The sequence below is a fragment of the Semicossyphus pulcher genome, unplaced genomic scaffold, assembly GCF_022749685.1.
Source record: "Semicossyphus pulcher isolate SPU_LCO1_2020_fin unplaced genomic scaffold, fSemPul1.0.p SCAF_4, whole genome shotgun sequence".
Lineage (NCBI taxonomy): Eukaryota > Metazoa > Chordata > Actinopteri > Labriformes > Labridae > Semicossyphus > Semicossyphus pulcher.
Window position 1 is genome coordinate 5,824,982 of NW_027211715.1, and position 15,180 is coordinate 5,840,161.

Below are 15,180 nucleotides of genomic sequence, written 5' to 3' on the forward strand. Positions count from 1 at the left end.
GGACTCTATAGTACTGAACATATAGCTTATTAAGTGAAACTGTATACTATTATCCAAGGTGAAATGATGACAGACAGCAGTCAGCACAAACCTGATCACTTACATGCTACACCCGCGTACATGTGGAGAAAATGCATCCCGGCATAAATAGCACCTGACTGTGCAATCTGGATCATAGAATTTCACAGTTAATGAAAGGTGAGAAAGAGGCCACAGAGCCATTACCGTGCACGACTCATTCAGTGAAACTGTTAGTTGGAGCAGTTAATCACTTGACATAAATAGCCCTAAGAGTAACAATTTAACAGTGCAGTTTTACATGTAAAGCCAATCACCTTCATTCCTACTGAACATACTGCCTGTGCTGTAGTAGAAAGCTATTTAGCGGGGATGTTGCGCTGTATGAGGGTGATAGGAGTAATCAAGGAGGGGAGGGGGCTTCTCCATAGGAACTTCCTGCAAACAGAGTGCACCCACTTTTTAAACCCCATTTGTCTTGTTAATGCTCCCCTCTGATTACCTGATTGCACTGGATGACTGTGGAGAAATCTGATTGCGTAAAATTATATAGAGCAAACTTTTGATTGGGGAGGGATCTGGCGAGCTTGCTGCCACCATTGACAGGCTTTGTGAAATTTGGCCTCGCTGATTTGAAATCAGCTAAGTGTCACGTCCCGTAATTGTAATCAGAACTTAATTTTTTATCCTTGTTCTCTTTCACGGCACAACTTTTCTCACGCAAACTTTTAAAGCTTGAACAATAGTGCAGCTATGTTCTACATACAATAACGGAAAATACTCTCACCCGAGTGATCTTTCACGGAGGCACACTTTGCCTCTATAGGGGTCAACGACAATGGATACTCGTTATGTCCAATGTGTGCATAGCTCTATTTTAAACATAGAGCTTAATGAATTCATTAGCTACTTCTCTGCTCTTTAAACATATTGCTTTAACCATATTTATTGTAGACGATCCTACACATAGTCATTTCATTGTGCACTTTGAAACAGTTATCAAAAAGGGAAACTCTTCTTGGACATTTAGAATGAAAATAATTCCTTAAAGCTCCTGTGAGGAGTTTTTTGCTGGTTATGAAACAGGCTGAAATTAATTCTGATTACTCTATATGACCTACAAAACCAGGCAGACCATCAGCAACAAGATTGATTATTTCTATATAGTTATTTTTAATGCCTGCAACTGCTGGCGGGGATTAGGTGTCAGATATTGAACACAAAGACATTTACAAAGCAAGTTAGGGAAGATCAGCACAAAATATATACAAATGTGTTAATCAACACAAATATCTTTTACAACATTTTGAAGACAAACAATAAACAAAAACTAATCCATCAGGGGTAAACAGGCAGGAGCACAAAAGGGCAAGATAAGAGACGTTAGTAAAGCAGTTGGCCAAATAATTCAACAACATTGAAAAAGAGGGGTTACAATCTTTCCACTTACAAGTGTGAATATGATATCTTCCCAAAATAATTCTGAAATTAACGATATCAGAAATGTTTGTATCCAAATTATCCATAAAATATATAATATCATTACAGTTAAACCAGGGAATAAATGCGTTTCCTTAACTTTCGGAGCAACAGGACATAAAAGATAGAAAAAGGAATGTTTTTCAAAGTGACCTCCGTATTACCCTCTGTATTACTCTGTGTCTCTTTGTTCACATTTTCCAGGGCAAAAATTTGTGAGTAATACATATGACTGTTAAAGAAAGCAGGATGAGATTTTTGGTTTAAAAAAACACCACATAAGCGCCCGATCAGAACGTGTTTTTGTCATTGTTTTCAATGACAGGGACGCTTTTGCACGCTGCCTTTGCGTTGCAGAGCGCCAGTCCTCAAGACCCGAATACAACAAAGTTTGATGTACTGCAACTCATTTGTTTCTTCCGTCACGAGTCACCCTCAAGTCCAGAAAAACACACTCTCTGTGTGAGTGCCTGGTTTTCAGTCGAAGCTCTTACATATTTCCCTTTATTAGATTAGAAATTCAAGGTAATTCGAAGGTGGGTTGATTTGATTCCAGATGTAATGCTGCTGACATTTCAATGATTGGAACACAATCATAGGCCTTCGGAAATCCATACTTCACATCATTGCATACTCTTCATTAATTAACTTCCTATTGATCGCTGACCTGCCACTTCAACTTATTTCCATTTCACACTTCAGCTTACGATTCAGTCGACTTGTACTCTGGTAAAATACAGTGCATTAGTAAGAGAAAGAGGAATTTTCAAGTATAAATGTTAATTTCTATGAACGCAGAAATCTAAGAAGTAAAAGAAGATGTCAAATTGAAACTTTTCATCTGAACATGGAGTGAGAGACAGAAAGAGTCCAGCCACCAGTCACTTTAAATGTTTTTTTCTGTTGATGACAGTAACATTTCTTCTTCTTCTTCCACTCCTGTATCCATAAGTCATGGGCAGGCAGCATGTTATTGAAGAGTTAAGAACACACCAGCATCTAAGTGAACCATGTGACATTTGCAGGTATGTTTACATGCTGTTTAATGTGCTGCAGCTGAGCACATAATGAGCCACCCAATGACTGTATATAAAGATGGACGACGCGTCTCCATCTGCTCTCATTGTACGAAATTGATGCCAAAATAGCCGCCGTGGTAGGTGCCGCCATCTTGCGATGGTGATGTCATTTGGAGCCAGAGTCAAACACGTCGGTGTGTTTAACAGCAGAACAGCTTCTCTGTGTTGGTCTGAAGCAGACATTCACAGGTATGGAAACTTCAATGACTGTAGTGATTGTTTTTGTTGCGTCTCCGCACCGTTCATCCTCTACTCTGCTGATCTGTAACAGATCGGCTGCAGGAGCCTTATTTGTCAGCAGAGCTGTCAATCATCCTTTTTACAGCATCAAATAACTAATTAAAATTAAACTTGTCAGAAAAATTTACACTTGGACTTCAGCATGGAAATCAGCATGATAAGAACTAAATATAATGACAGAAACCATGTTTGAGAAAAAAATTTTTGCCATGTGTTTTAATTTTAGTTTGACTTATTTCCCATCTGTTAACATGGAGGAGGCGGGCTTTACGACCTATACTGCAGCCAGTCACCAGGGGGCGATAGAGAGGTGTTGGCTTCACTTTTAGGGAGCTGTCATATCGTCCATCCTTTTATACAGTCTATGCAGTCTAGCAATTTGGGGTTCAGTGTCTTGACCGAGGACACCTCTACATTTAGACTGCAGCAGCTGGGGATCGGACCAACAACTTTTCAATTGAAAGACAATCGACTCTACCACTGAGACACAGTCGCCAAAGGCTTAGTAAATGGAAGGGTGAGTTAAAGGGATTATACCGTGCTTTTCTAGCCTCGTGACCGATTCATCAATTCACACACCCATCCACACGCTGATGGCAGAGGCTGCTAGTTAAAGTGCCCAACTGTCAATCAGTCATCTCATTGACACACCAATGGCGATGCCACCAGGAGCAATTTGGGGTTCAGTAATCTCTGTTTACAGATTCCACATAGAAATGTAGAATCACGCATCAGCAGGCTGCGGCGTATGCAGGACAAATAGTCTGTGTGGAGAGCAAAAGCAGGCGGAACGTAATTGGCCTAAATGACATCCTGGCTCCCATCAGCGTCATCCAACGACAATTTAGCTTCTTATTAATCTCTATAAACAGACATCTGCATGCTAACAGCTAACAATCTGCTCTAGATCTAAAATTTAACTTGAGATGAATTAACTTGAGGCTGTGTCACGAAAGCCGCTCAGCGTTCAGATTTTCTGACTTCCTCGAATGCATCAGAAATGTTCGATCCGACCTCCGTTCAACAAACGAGCATTGTAAAAGTTTTCTTCTCCTCTTGAGGACAGACCTGACAAAGCTTGAATTTTTACTTCTTACAAATCTGCATTATGATGTTGAAATTTCAGCAAAGGTAAAACCCGTTAATAACAAGTAAATCACAAGAAAACGTCTTGACAGGAAGTCGTTAATCGCTTACCGCCCGGCATGTTCACTGGTGTCCCCAAAGGCGTCTAAGACTATAGCCGATGGGATCCGAGATTGGGGATTCAGTGTTTTGCCCAAGGACACTTCGACATGTTGACTGAGGGAGCTGGGGATCGGACCACCAACCTTCCGATTGAAATACGTCCACTCTTCTACTGAGCCACAGCCACACCATTAGTAAATGGTCTGATGGGCATTGAAATGAAGTGAAACAGGCTATGGCCTTCACAGTCACCAGCTCTTCACCCAGCTAAACAATTACAGATGATTTGGGGCAGAGGTGTTACACAAATTCAAATATGAGAACCTGCTCTGTGTTCAGCAAACAGGCGACCTGTCACTTCTTTGACCACTCGCTTTGGTTCTATTTCGTCTTAGTTTTCCATTATTTCATTTGCAGAGGGAGAAATCTCCAATGACACAAACCAACGATCTCATCCCCTTGCTCCACTGCAGCATCGCTTGTAGTTTATCTGGACAATTATCAAAACAACACATGAGGGAATATCTTTTGGGAGAATGTTCTTCATTACCTCCCTCCCTCCTGAGTTCCAGATACTGGTCGTATCTACGCCAAGGTGCAGTAAAGCTTCTTTGGCAGCGTGTTGTGGTTCAACACCTTCCTCAGACACTTTACGTTGTTTTCTTTAATTTGTCGTCCGTCTGTATGCAAACAAAAAATGCAATTATGTTGTAGTCCGACGATAAAGCTGCATTAGCTGCGTGTGGAAACAGGCTCAATGCGAGCCCTGACTTAAACACTACACATATTAATTTGATCCTTTGCTACTGTCAATATATCGACATGTGCAGCTTTAAGACGTTTAGAGTGAGCAGCACCGGTACCACAAGTATTGGAAAATCTCTGACAGGCTAGTATCACTTTATGTAGCTATTATAAATGAGGGCGTCTCTTAGATTTTCTGGAAAAATTCTTTGAATGCCAAAAAGGCGATAAAGCTGCTCGCTGTGAGTCCCAAACTACTCTACGGATACTGTGGCAGCGTGTGCAATTTCCTGTATTTAGGATGGAGTTAGTTCAGGCTTACACAGAGTCACGGCCTGAGAGCCTTTAATCTGGGTTTGTTCACACGTTAAAGTCAACATCTTTGTGGAGCAGACTGCAGCATAGTGGGAGGCTTTGTCCAGAGTGTCTTTTCATATACTGATAGTTTGTTAGTGTCCTGAAGTAAAGTGACAGCCAGAGGAAACACCATTAGAAACTCAACAACTCCTCAACATGTTGGACCATCTCCACGCGGCATTCTTCCTGGCTCCTGAGCCTCCAGCCACCTGCACAACTTGTAATAAAACTGTCACAAATGAATGAAAGTCGGGGGGGAGGAGGAGGAGAGAGGTGGGGGTGGGTGGGTGGGGGGGCTAACACAGATGTCCAAATAAAGTGTGAATGATTCATTTTGCCAAGATTAGTGGCATTCTCCAGCAGAAACTTTCCCATGGCAGAGGAACTGTGCTGCTTTCATTCGTGCCCCGCGGATTGTCATCATAAATTGATTTTCTCTCTGAAAGACAAATTAAATTGCATATGAAACACAACAGAAAGAACAAGAAAGTGTCTGTTTCTCCATTTTCTTCCACGGCTCCCGTTCCCTCCCTTCTCTTTGTTGTCCCCCCTTTTTTGTCAATTTCCCATGTCTCTCACATCTAAGTGATCCAGAGTGTTCAAACTTAAATTAAGATCTCTGGCAAGATAAACAGTTAAAACCAGTTCCCATAGTTACGGCTCACACAGCGTGGTGATTGCATTATAATCCGACAGCAATCAACTCTAAATGAAACAGGGATGATAAGGGTGCTATTTTCTGTGTGTGTGTGTGTGTGCGTGTGTGTGTGCTCGTGGTTGAATGTAGCTTATTTCTCTCCTTTGTTCGACTTAGATTTTTATTACCTTCCAATCAGGTCAGCTGCAAAGCGGAGGCTTTTTGGACAAACACGGCCATGATGTGGGCAGAATGAGATTAAGACACTACAGCGAGGCCTCAGTGAGGGGCCTGCTGCTGCTGTATACCCTGATACCTTACTTAACATGAAGGGAGCTTGCCTTTTAACCTTTGTCACTGTCCCGTGACACAATCCATTTAATTCAAAAACATGTCAATGACCCTGACACACAAACGTTACTGTTTCACAACTTCAGTCTACACAATCAAATGTGCTTTCTTCTTAGAATCGTATCATTAAACTAACGAAAGATATGTCTTTAACTATTCAATAAAACTATGTAACACGATTCCCCTTTGTGTTACGCCCTTGAAAGTATTTGTGCACAACATTTACAGAGTTACGGTAAATGGGATTTTAACTGGGAGAGTTCTAGGGCAATACTCAAACTGACTTAAGCACTGCATGAAAAATTGCAGGCGCCTCATTCATCAGAAAGAGGCTGCAACAAATGTCTGCCTGTTTGTCTGTTTGACTCCCACTTTTGTCGTCGCTTCCTTTGTCCCACTTCGTCAGACCAGCTGGTCGCTGCAGAGGTTTTTCCTTGCCACTGTTGCCAAGTACGTGCTCATGGTGGATTAATGTTGGGTGTCTGTAAATAATATTCTTAACTTACTCAAGTAGTTTTTGTGCCTGAACCCAACCAACCGTGACCCAACATGCAACTTTAGTTACCCTATTTTGTCTGGTACTAATCTCTTGTTACACATGACCAGAATTTAGTACAGGACCAGAATTTAGTACGGGAAGTGTTCTGATTTCTGTTTATGTAAAGTCAATGTAATACTGACCAATCACGTATCAGCAGGCTTCGGCATATGCAGGAAAAACAGTCTGTGTGGAGAGCAAAAGCAGGCAGACTGTAATGCGCCGTAAAGACACCCCGGCTCCCGTCAGTGTTCATCTGATGACGATTTAGCTTCTTATTGATCTCTGTAAACACACATCTGCAGCAAGTTCAGCTAACAATCTGTTCTAGATCTTAAATTTAACTTGAGACAAATTCCCTGACGCTGTGTTATGCATCAGGAGCCGAGTGCACCAGCTGGGCGTACACCTGGTCTTAACCTTACGTCCGATTTAGAGCTGAAAGTTCCGATGGACTTTAAATTACGCCCTGTGCACCAGCATGACTGAAGCCCTGTTTGTGTTGCACTCGGGCGTATCTTTTACACCTAGGATGGAGCAGGCATAAGTTTAGAAATGTAGACTTAAATCCATGGAAACAAACGGTAAAAGTAACCGTCACAAAACCTAAAAAAACCCCACAATGGCAGCTTGTCTTGTTGTTTTACAGGATAAATAAAAGGGCATTAAAACGAGAGAGAGAGTCATCTGTGATCGGACAGTAAGTTGATCGAAAGATTTTGTTTTTGTTCCTGTGAATGAATCAAAAAGCTCCCCCTTCAGCGGCATCATGTGTCGGACAGAAACACGGCGCAGTCCCCGCCCCGCAGGTGCCAGTAGGGCCTTTCAAAACAAAGAGGGAGACATGATAAATGTACATCGGACAATGGCATGCTTGATTATTTATGTTTCCTCATTTCACTAGCTGTAAGATTATTTTTTCTTTACTTTTGTTTTGTTATCCATATCTTCTGTTGATCATTTGATGAGGGAGTTAGCGAGTGGACACGTGTGTTGCTTGGTAACAGTCACCGCTTTCGAATGTTCTTGTGGACGCGCATCACAAGACCGGGCACAGTAACGACCGGTGTCAGTTAGACTTGGTGCACTCGGTGTAAATTCCAATTTAGAAGTCAGTTGTAGTTAAGTTGGATGTAAGAGATGAGACATATTTTTTTACGCCCAGCTGGTGCACTCCAGATGTCTCAAATCTATCAGAAATTTTCTTCTCCTCTTGAGGACAGACCTGACAAAGCTTATTTTTACTAATCTGCATCATGATTTCAGCAAACTTAAGGCCCGTTTATTAAAGTCAATCACAAGAAAATCTGTTTCTTTTTCGGGTTCATACCGCTGCAGTAAGCCCGAGTGCAGCCTCTGTGTGACTTACTGTTTACAGTGAAACTGAGACTCAGCACAAACAGATGAACGGGCGCTCCTCCGGGGGGATTTAATGAACCAAGAAATTACGCTGTTTATTTTGCTGACGAAAATCAGATCCTATACCATCATCAGACTATAGCCGATGGGTTCCAAGACTGGTCGGGTACAAGTGTAAAGGTGTTAATTAGTGTAGGAACAAATTACCTTTGGGGTCCTTTCTGGTGGAGTACTTGTTGGATCCATGATATCATTGGTCAAAAAGGTTTCTGAGGGATCTAAAATATTTTGTTACATCTGTTTAAAATGTTCCTGCATGCAGCAGTCAGTGCAATTCACTGTTGTTTCAAAGTTGTAGAAAGCACGAGCATAACAGTTTGGCTCATAATCATTCCCCGTCCCTAATCTTTACAAATCCTGGAGTTAAATCAACTCCTGAACCATCATCTCCTCTCTCCACCATCAGGTTCTCATGGCCTTCACTCTGAACAGAGAGGCTTTCCTGCTCATTCCTCCACGTCTGAGACTCGGTGTCTCTGCGGGAAGAATGTCGCTCGTCTGAGATGTCTGCAGGTTGTCAGAACAAGAAGGAGAGGAGCGAGGGTAAGTCGAACCCCGAGGCAGCTCCAAGACAAACAACAGAGACATCTGTGAGTGGAAGCCGTCATCAGTCATCCTGAAGAAATTATCCCCTCCGCTGTGTGCCACTGATCAACAAGGAGCTGCGTGCTCGGACCAGGGCCTCTGCGCAGAAAGACAAAACCTTCTTTCATTAATGCTTGTTTTAATCTTTATTAAAGGGAGCAGTTTAAGTTTTTATGTTTTGGATCAGCCATCAGCAAAGCTCAGGATGATGCAGCCCAGTTTGAAATGTGGAAATATCCTGAACCTACCCAAACCTTCACCAAACTCTGATCAACACCTGATACTTAGATAAAGTATGTCCCCAATATATATTTACTTTATGATGAGGAAAAAATCTGCAGAGTTCAAAGAAAATAATCCAACCACACTCATCACACAATTTTAAAGTGATAGATCTCAGTTTTGTTCTCTTTGGCGCCACCTGTGGCAATAAACGGTAATTGCAGGAGCACACTTCCCAGATATCCAGACAGTGTTGCATGTGTGACGTCCACAGTTGGCTCCAGTTTCCTGGCTTTCAGATTTTCCTTGCTGACGGTCGCTTTCCTTTTTAGACTGTTTGCCTTCATCTGAGCGTCGGATTTGTTTCTTTTTCTTTTGATTTTCACTTATTGTTGAAGTTGTATCTGTAGTCATCCATCTTTTCTTTGTTTGTTCAGCCATAGTAGATCACTGTTTATTCGCAACACTTGCAGAGAGCGGAAAAACAGCTGCTTAGCTCCGCCTACCCTCTCTGGCAGACCAACCACTGCTGGCTGATGGAAACGTGTCACTAACTGGGCGCTGCTTGTGATTTTTTCCGTGAAAGTCGCACCCAAAACCCAGTCCATCAGTGGGCCACAGGATCAATCACCATCATGTAAATAGTGACTTAACAGACATTTCTTTAAATGAAAATCAATATGTGCAAACAGCTGCAGTACATTTAGGGCCCGCAATGGGGCTGCATCCCACACTTTGGGTATCCTTGTTCAGATAACTCGGTATCGGGTAGATTTGGCAAATAAATAAATAAAGGTCTTATGGAGTCTTAAGGAGTCTCCCACTCTGTATTTTGTTGTATAACAGCGACTGTATGAACATGCACATCGCTGTAAATAAAAAAAAGGAAAAGAGCAGCCATTCAGCAAAGTGGGGTTAGAGCCAAATGAAATATGCTCCCAATTATGGCAATGGGTGTAAGGAGCTAATAAAGTGAATGTCCCTACAAGACACTGAACCCTAATGGATCCCAACTAATTTGCTTTGACTGATGAATTTCCCTCTCCAGTTGTGTGGGGTTGAATAATTATGAAATTTATCACAAGACATTGAGACTCATTAAGGATTCACGACATTTCATTAAAGCAATGTTGTTAGAGGCAGCACATGGTGTTCTGTTTGTGTTTGTACGTGTGCACATGCAGAGAGTCTGAAATAGTGCGTAGAAGCAATTATCCAACGATTAAAGCACTTAAAGGAAGGGCTGCTTTTGCTTCTCTGTCATTTAGTTGCTGAACATTTCACATCTTTTTTTTGCCATCGCTGAGATGTTTTCTGGCTCTGTTGTTCACATTCATTACCGTCAAGGGCTTCGGGTGTGTTTGAAAATGTGCACCCTGATCCATGAAAAACCTACGGAATCCATTGCATATGTTTAAAAATGTCATGACAGACTAGATGGGTTCATTATATACTTTGCTGTGCAAGAGAAATTTTATTTTATCCTGCAGACATGAGCTGAAAATAGTTAATTAGGCGGATCAGTCCTCTCTTGTTTGAATTATATTGAATGAGTAAACCTTTGTTGTATTAAAGGTTCATTTTTAAATAGAGCAGAAGGCTGTGAGCGTAACAAACTTTCTAAAAATGACACCCAATATGGATCAAGAAGCATATATTCACAGCAATGCTGAGCTTTTTGACCCAAAGCTTCTTTATAAATAGTTACGTTTCTACCCAGATTGAAGCCTTTTACTTCGGTCCTGTAGCAGCAATAAACACTTCAGGCCCAAACGCAGCCTATCTTGTTCCCCACAGCAGTGTCTGACTATGTAAAGACATATGGGGAAAAGATGTAGATAAAGATATTACTAATTTAATCTGCTGAAACACTGAAATGTGACACAACAAGCAGGGGATAAGAGCTGCAGAACACTTTGTTCTTAAAGGAATAGTTCACATGTTGGGAAACACACTAGCTTGTTTCTTTACAGAGAGAGTTACAGTTCACAAACATCGTGTCTTTGTTTGAGTACGGAGCTGTAGATTGGACATAATTAACGTAGCTTAGCATGAAGACTTGGAACAGGGAGTTTTGGCTAGCCTTGCATTGCCCAAGCTTCTTTTCTTTCTGTCTGAATGCAAACAGACTTCTGTTATCTGCGTTAACTCATTTTGGACACTTTTGCCATTTTTGGCAGCAAAAACAAGCGGTTAACACAACAATCATTGCCTTTCAAGCAGTAGTTGTCACAGAAAACAGTTGCCTATTTGCACACTCAGGAAGCAAAATTGGCATTGATTTAAAGTCATGTTGTAGCCCCTTCTATGTAAACAGATCTGCATGTGAATTCAGAATCTGAAGGAGGAGAGGAGTGATATCTTTTGTCTGAAGCAGTCTGGTGTCTGTTTGTAGTCTGTGTTACATTTACCACTCACATTGAGGGAGGGTTTGGTTATATGCAGTGAAGCAGTCAGTATGGAGAGCAAAACAGGCTGAACACATTGAAATGCAATCCTAGAACCAAACTGTTATCATCATATAAAAAAGTTACTTTTATTTATCTCTTATATAAATGTACTTGTCTCTCAACTCCAACTATATTTGCAATTTGCATCTGAGGTCACTAACTGGACTTTAAACACTGACCTGCAGACAGAAAATAAAGTCATGGCTTTAATATTAGACATCATTTATCTGTATACATCGGCTGGCTACGCTGAAAGCCCCAAAAATAGAAAAAGCACCGCTCACCTGGTATCAAACTTGATTAAGGTACTGGAGCTAAAAGTAGTAAATTAATGAAAAAAGCGTCCGCACATTCAAATCTGTGCAAAAATCGGATTTAATTTGCTTTCGGTCAGAGACCGTCTTCAAGACATGAACAGGTAACCAGCCTTACTTACACTTACTTAACTTACACTGTAAGCCCCAAAATAATGGCCGTCTGCCCCAGAGGCAAAAACTTTGTCAGACAACAGGAGATGTGCTCTGAGATTGGCGTAATAAATGTAAATAAAATCTTCTGTAGCTGTATTTGACCAAATCCTGATGGAAATGACTCTCTGGTTAACTTGCCGTGAGTCGCTAGCCTTTGAGATATTTGTCTAACACACAAGATAAACAGGGCTTACACATTAGATTAAACAGTTTTAGTTTTGCCTGTAAACAGCTGCACGCTGTGGTGCCAATGAGATGACAATGACAATAACGTTGCGTGCCATGACACAATAAACAATGAGCAGAAAGATGCTACAACGTCCTGTAGACCTAAGGGGAACCTTTTTGTCAGGTGATAATTATCTGTGGGTTCACTGCAAATGTCAGCTTTCACACTACGCTTCCTCATTTAATCTATTTCAAAATAAAAATATTGATGGAAGCAGCTTTAAGTTCTGTTATTACAGTGACTTGGTTAAACCTTGTTCTCACCAACCTCATTTAGCAATCCCTGACATAAAAGCATGTCTAAGAATACTTCCCAATGTTGAAAAATACATTTAAAGCCAAGATGCTTGGTTGTTCTCTTAAATACTTTTGACCATATGTCTCTAAGCTGTTCTACATTCACAAATCAAGCTAAGGAAAATATTTGTTTGAGTTTCTTGTTTTATCTCTTGATCTTAGGACCACTATATTGCTCCTGACACATTTTCCAGAGTTGTTGCTCTGCCCGGAGCTGATGAAATCAAGAGCTATCAACCCCGGCTTTAAAGAAACCCATTGACATTCAGGGGGTATTTATTGAGTGGTTGATTACTATTTACTTGAGCTCACTTGTTCTCTTTTTAATTACAAACAATAGATGAACACGATCAATGCCACCAAACAAATTAAGTGAGGCATATTTTGAGAGGGGAATTATAGAGCTAAACACTTCTGGCTGTTTCATTGTTTCGTGACCCAAGTCGAGCTGGAACCACAGCGGAAAGTGGAACAGTACAGAGAGCATACCACATGACAAGGCTGCACAGCCATGAACTCAGATTAAAGGGTTTGATTACACTGATTTGGTCATTCTGAATGTGCTTATTTTCATGCCATTTCAGCTTCACGTCACTTCTTCCATAACAAAGAACTGTGATCTATTCATTTGCCATGCATGGAATTGAACTTGTTCTTTTAGCTTTGCAAAATGCACCAGGGATTTCCCTTTTTGTGTTGTTTGAAAAAAAATCTAATCATCTTATCACCAGACTTTAATTTAAAAACTGTCACAGTTTATAAGCTTCTTGACTTTGTCCAAATGTTCGCAATGTTTTAACAAATAGTTTGATATGTTTAAAAAAAATTGCTTTCTAAATAATCTGGCCAGCTTTCCTAGAGTTAGACGAAAAGATTGATACCACTCTTGTGTATGTGCGTGGTAAATATGAAGTGACTGCCAGAATATGGCTAGCTTAGCTTAGCTTAGCATAAAGGCTGGAAACAAGAAGGCATAGCTAGCTTGGATATGTCTTCAGACAAAAAATAATTGCAGCACCTGTTAAGATCACTGTTTAACATGCATAGTCTGCATAAAGAGTGGTCAAAAACACTGTGATGTTACCCATTAGTTTATTGTTTCGGTCGCAGCCATCTTGTTTTTTTGGAGCCACAAATGACCATATTTGGAGGAGAAGGTGGACATGCATTGCCACACCTCTTTCCTAGTTGACAGGTTGCCTGAAGCGTCTTTTCAATCACAGGTAGCCAGGGAATGAAGCACACCCTGCTTTATCTTCTCTTTTACTTTAAAGGTATAATAAGTAGGATCAGTGCCTTTGCGCTAGCATGCTAAGCGCCAGTTAGCTTTTCCTACCCAGTTTGAGGCAGCTACCTGTCCAACAGAAAGAAGGCCAACTCTGCATCGCTCTTTCGCCATGTTCGCTGGTCTGAATGGGGCCCAGTTGCTAATTTGAGCCACTCCCACACTCACCTTTACGCTGTGACTGTCTCAGGGAACAACAACAGCGCCCCTCCTGAAAACGTCCCGTGCAAAGCAAAACAACAGAATAGATGCAGAGGGAAGGGTCTGACAAGGGTCTGCACACACACCAACACACATGTATAGAGGCCCATGTGATGATTTATATTAGATTTTTAAAAGTCTATATTTTGTTTTTCTAGGAAAATCCTACTTATTATACCTTTAAATGGGAGCATCATTTACAAAATGAACATCATGCGTTATTGAAGACTTGAAACTAGTGAGGACCATAAACTCTACACAAAGGTAATTCATCCAGAGACAAGTAGTGTAATTTTCTGGTAGATTGAAATACATACAGACTTACTTTAGCATCAAGTCTTCTCCAGCTGGTCATGACAGAGAAGGCTGGTTAAAGGCACTTCTGCATTGGATTCAATTTTGAAACCAATAGCCAAATCCACTTCTTATATACAGTCTATGTTAACATGTTAAAATGCGTTTAGTATAAAAAAAAGAAGTGTAAAATAACGCACTGTGGTTTAATAAGGATAGTTATGTCTAGGACAGGTAGGTTCTAGTTGCCTGCCCAGGTAAACAACAGGAAGTTATTACACAAGGGCCAAGAAACAGGACAGTATGTAACCCTGTAAACCATAACTTGTCGTTTATACACTGTAGTTTTTGGACATGTCAAACAAACAAGATACAATAATAGAGCTTTATATGTGCTAGTGCATGGATTTGCATGGATTTTGAACCAGGCTAACTGTTTCCCCCTGTACTTGTGCTAAGCTAGGCTTAGCATGTCCTGACTTCCCGTTTAAAGGCACAGACGTGGAATTGATTTCAAACTAGCTGTTTCTCCTTTTCAACAGTGCCCGTTTTTTTGCACTGTTTATACTAACTGGCAGCTGGGTTTAGCTTTGTATTAAGAACAGAGACAAAAGAGACGTATTGATCTTCTCATCTTACTCTAGGCAAGACAGCGAATAGATGTATTTTCCAAAATGTTTGACCTATTCCTAATGTGTTTTTAGGTAAGTAGCCAGTTACTTAGAAGATTTCATTTAGAGATCTTTCTGCAGAGTCCACCGCTCTCCGTTCAGTCATGGAGTGGGCCCTCTCTATCTGCAGATAATCTGAACTCTAATCTTCCCTCATCAGTCGGCTCGGCTAACTGAATATCATTCTCTCTAAAAGACAGCACACACACACACACACACACACACACGCAGTAAAGCCAGTGCAATGCTATATCACAAACAGACGACAAGGCCACATTTTGCTGTGGTAAACAATCCGATGAGATGAGTGTGAGAGAAAGTTATGATGACCTGCGTGTTGTTTGGTTAGAAGATTGCCTCGGGTGTGTAAACTTTCAGATTGAAGCCGGGCCTCTTTGTGGCTCAATGTCATGTTAATAGAAAATAA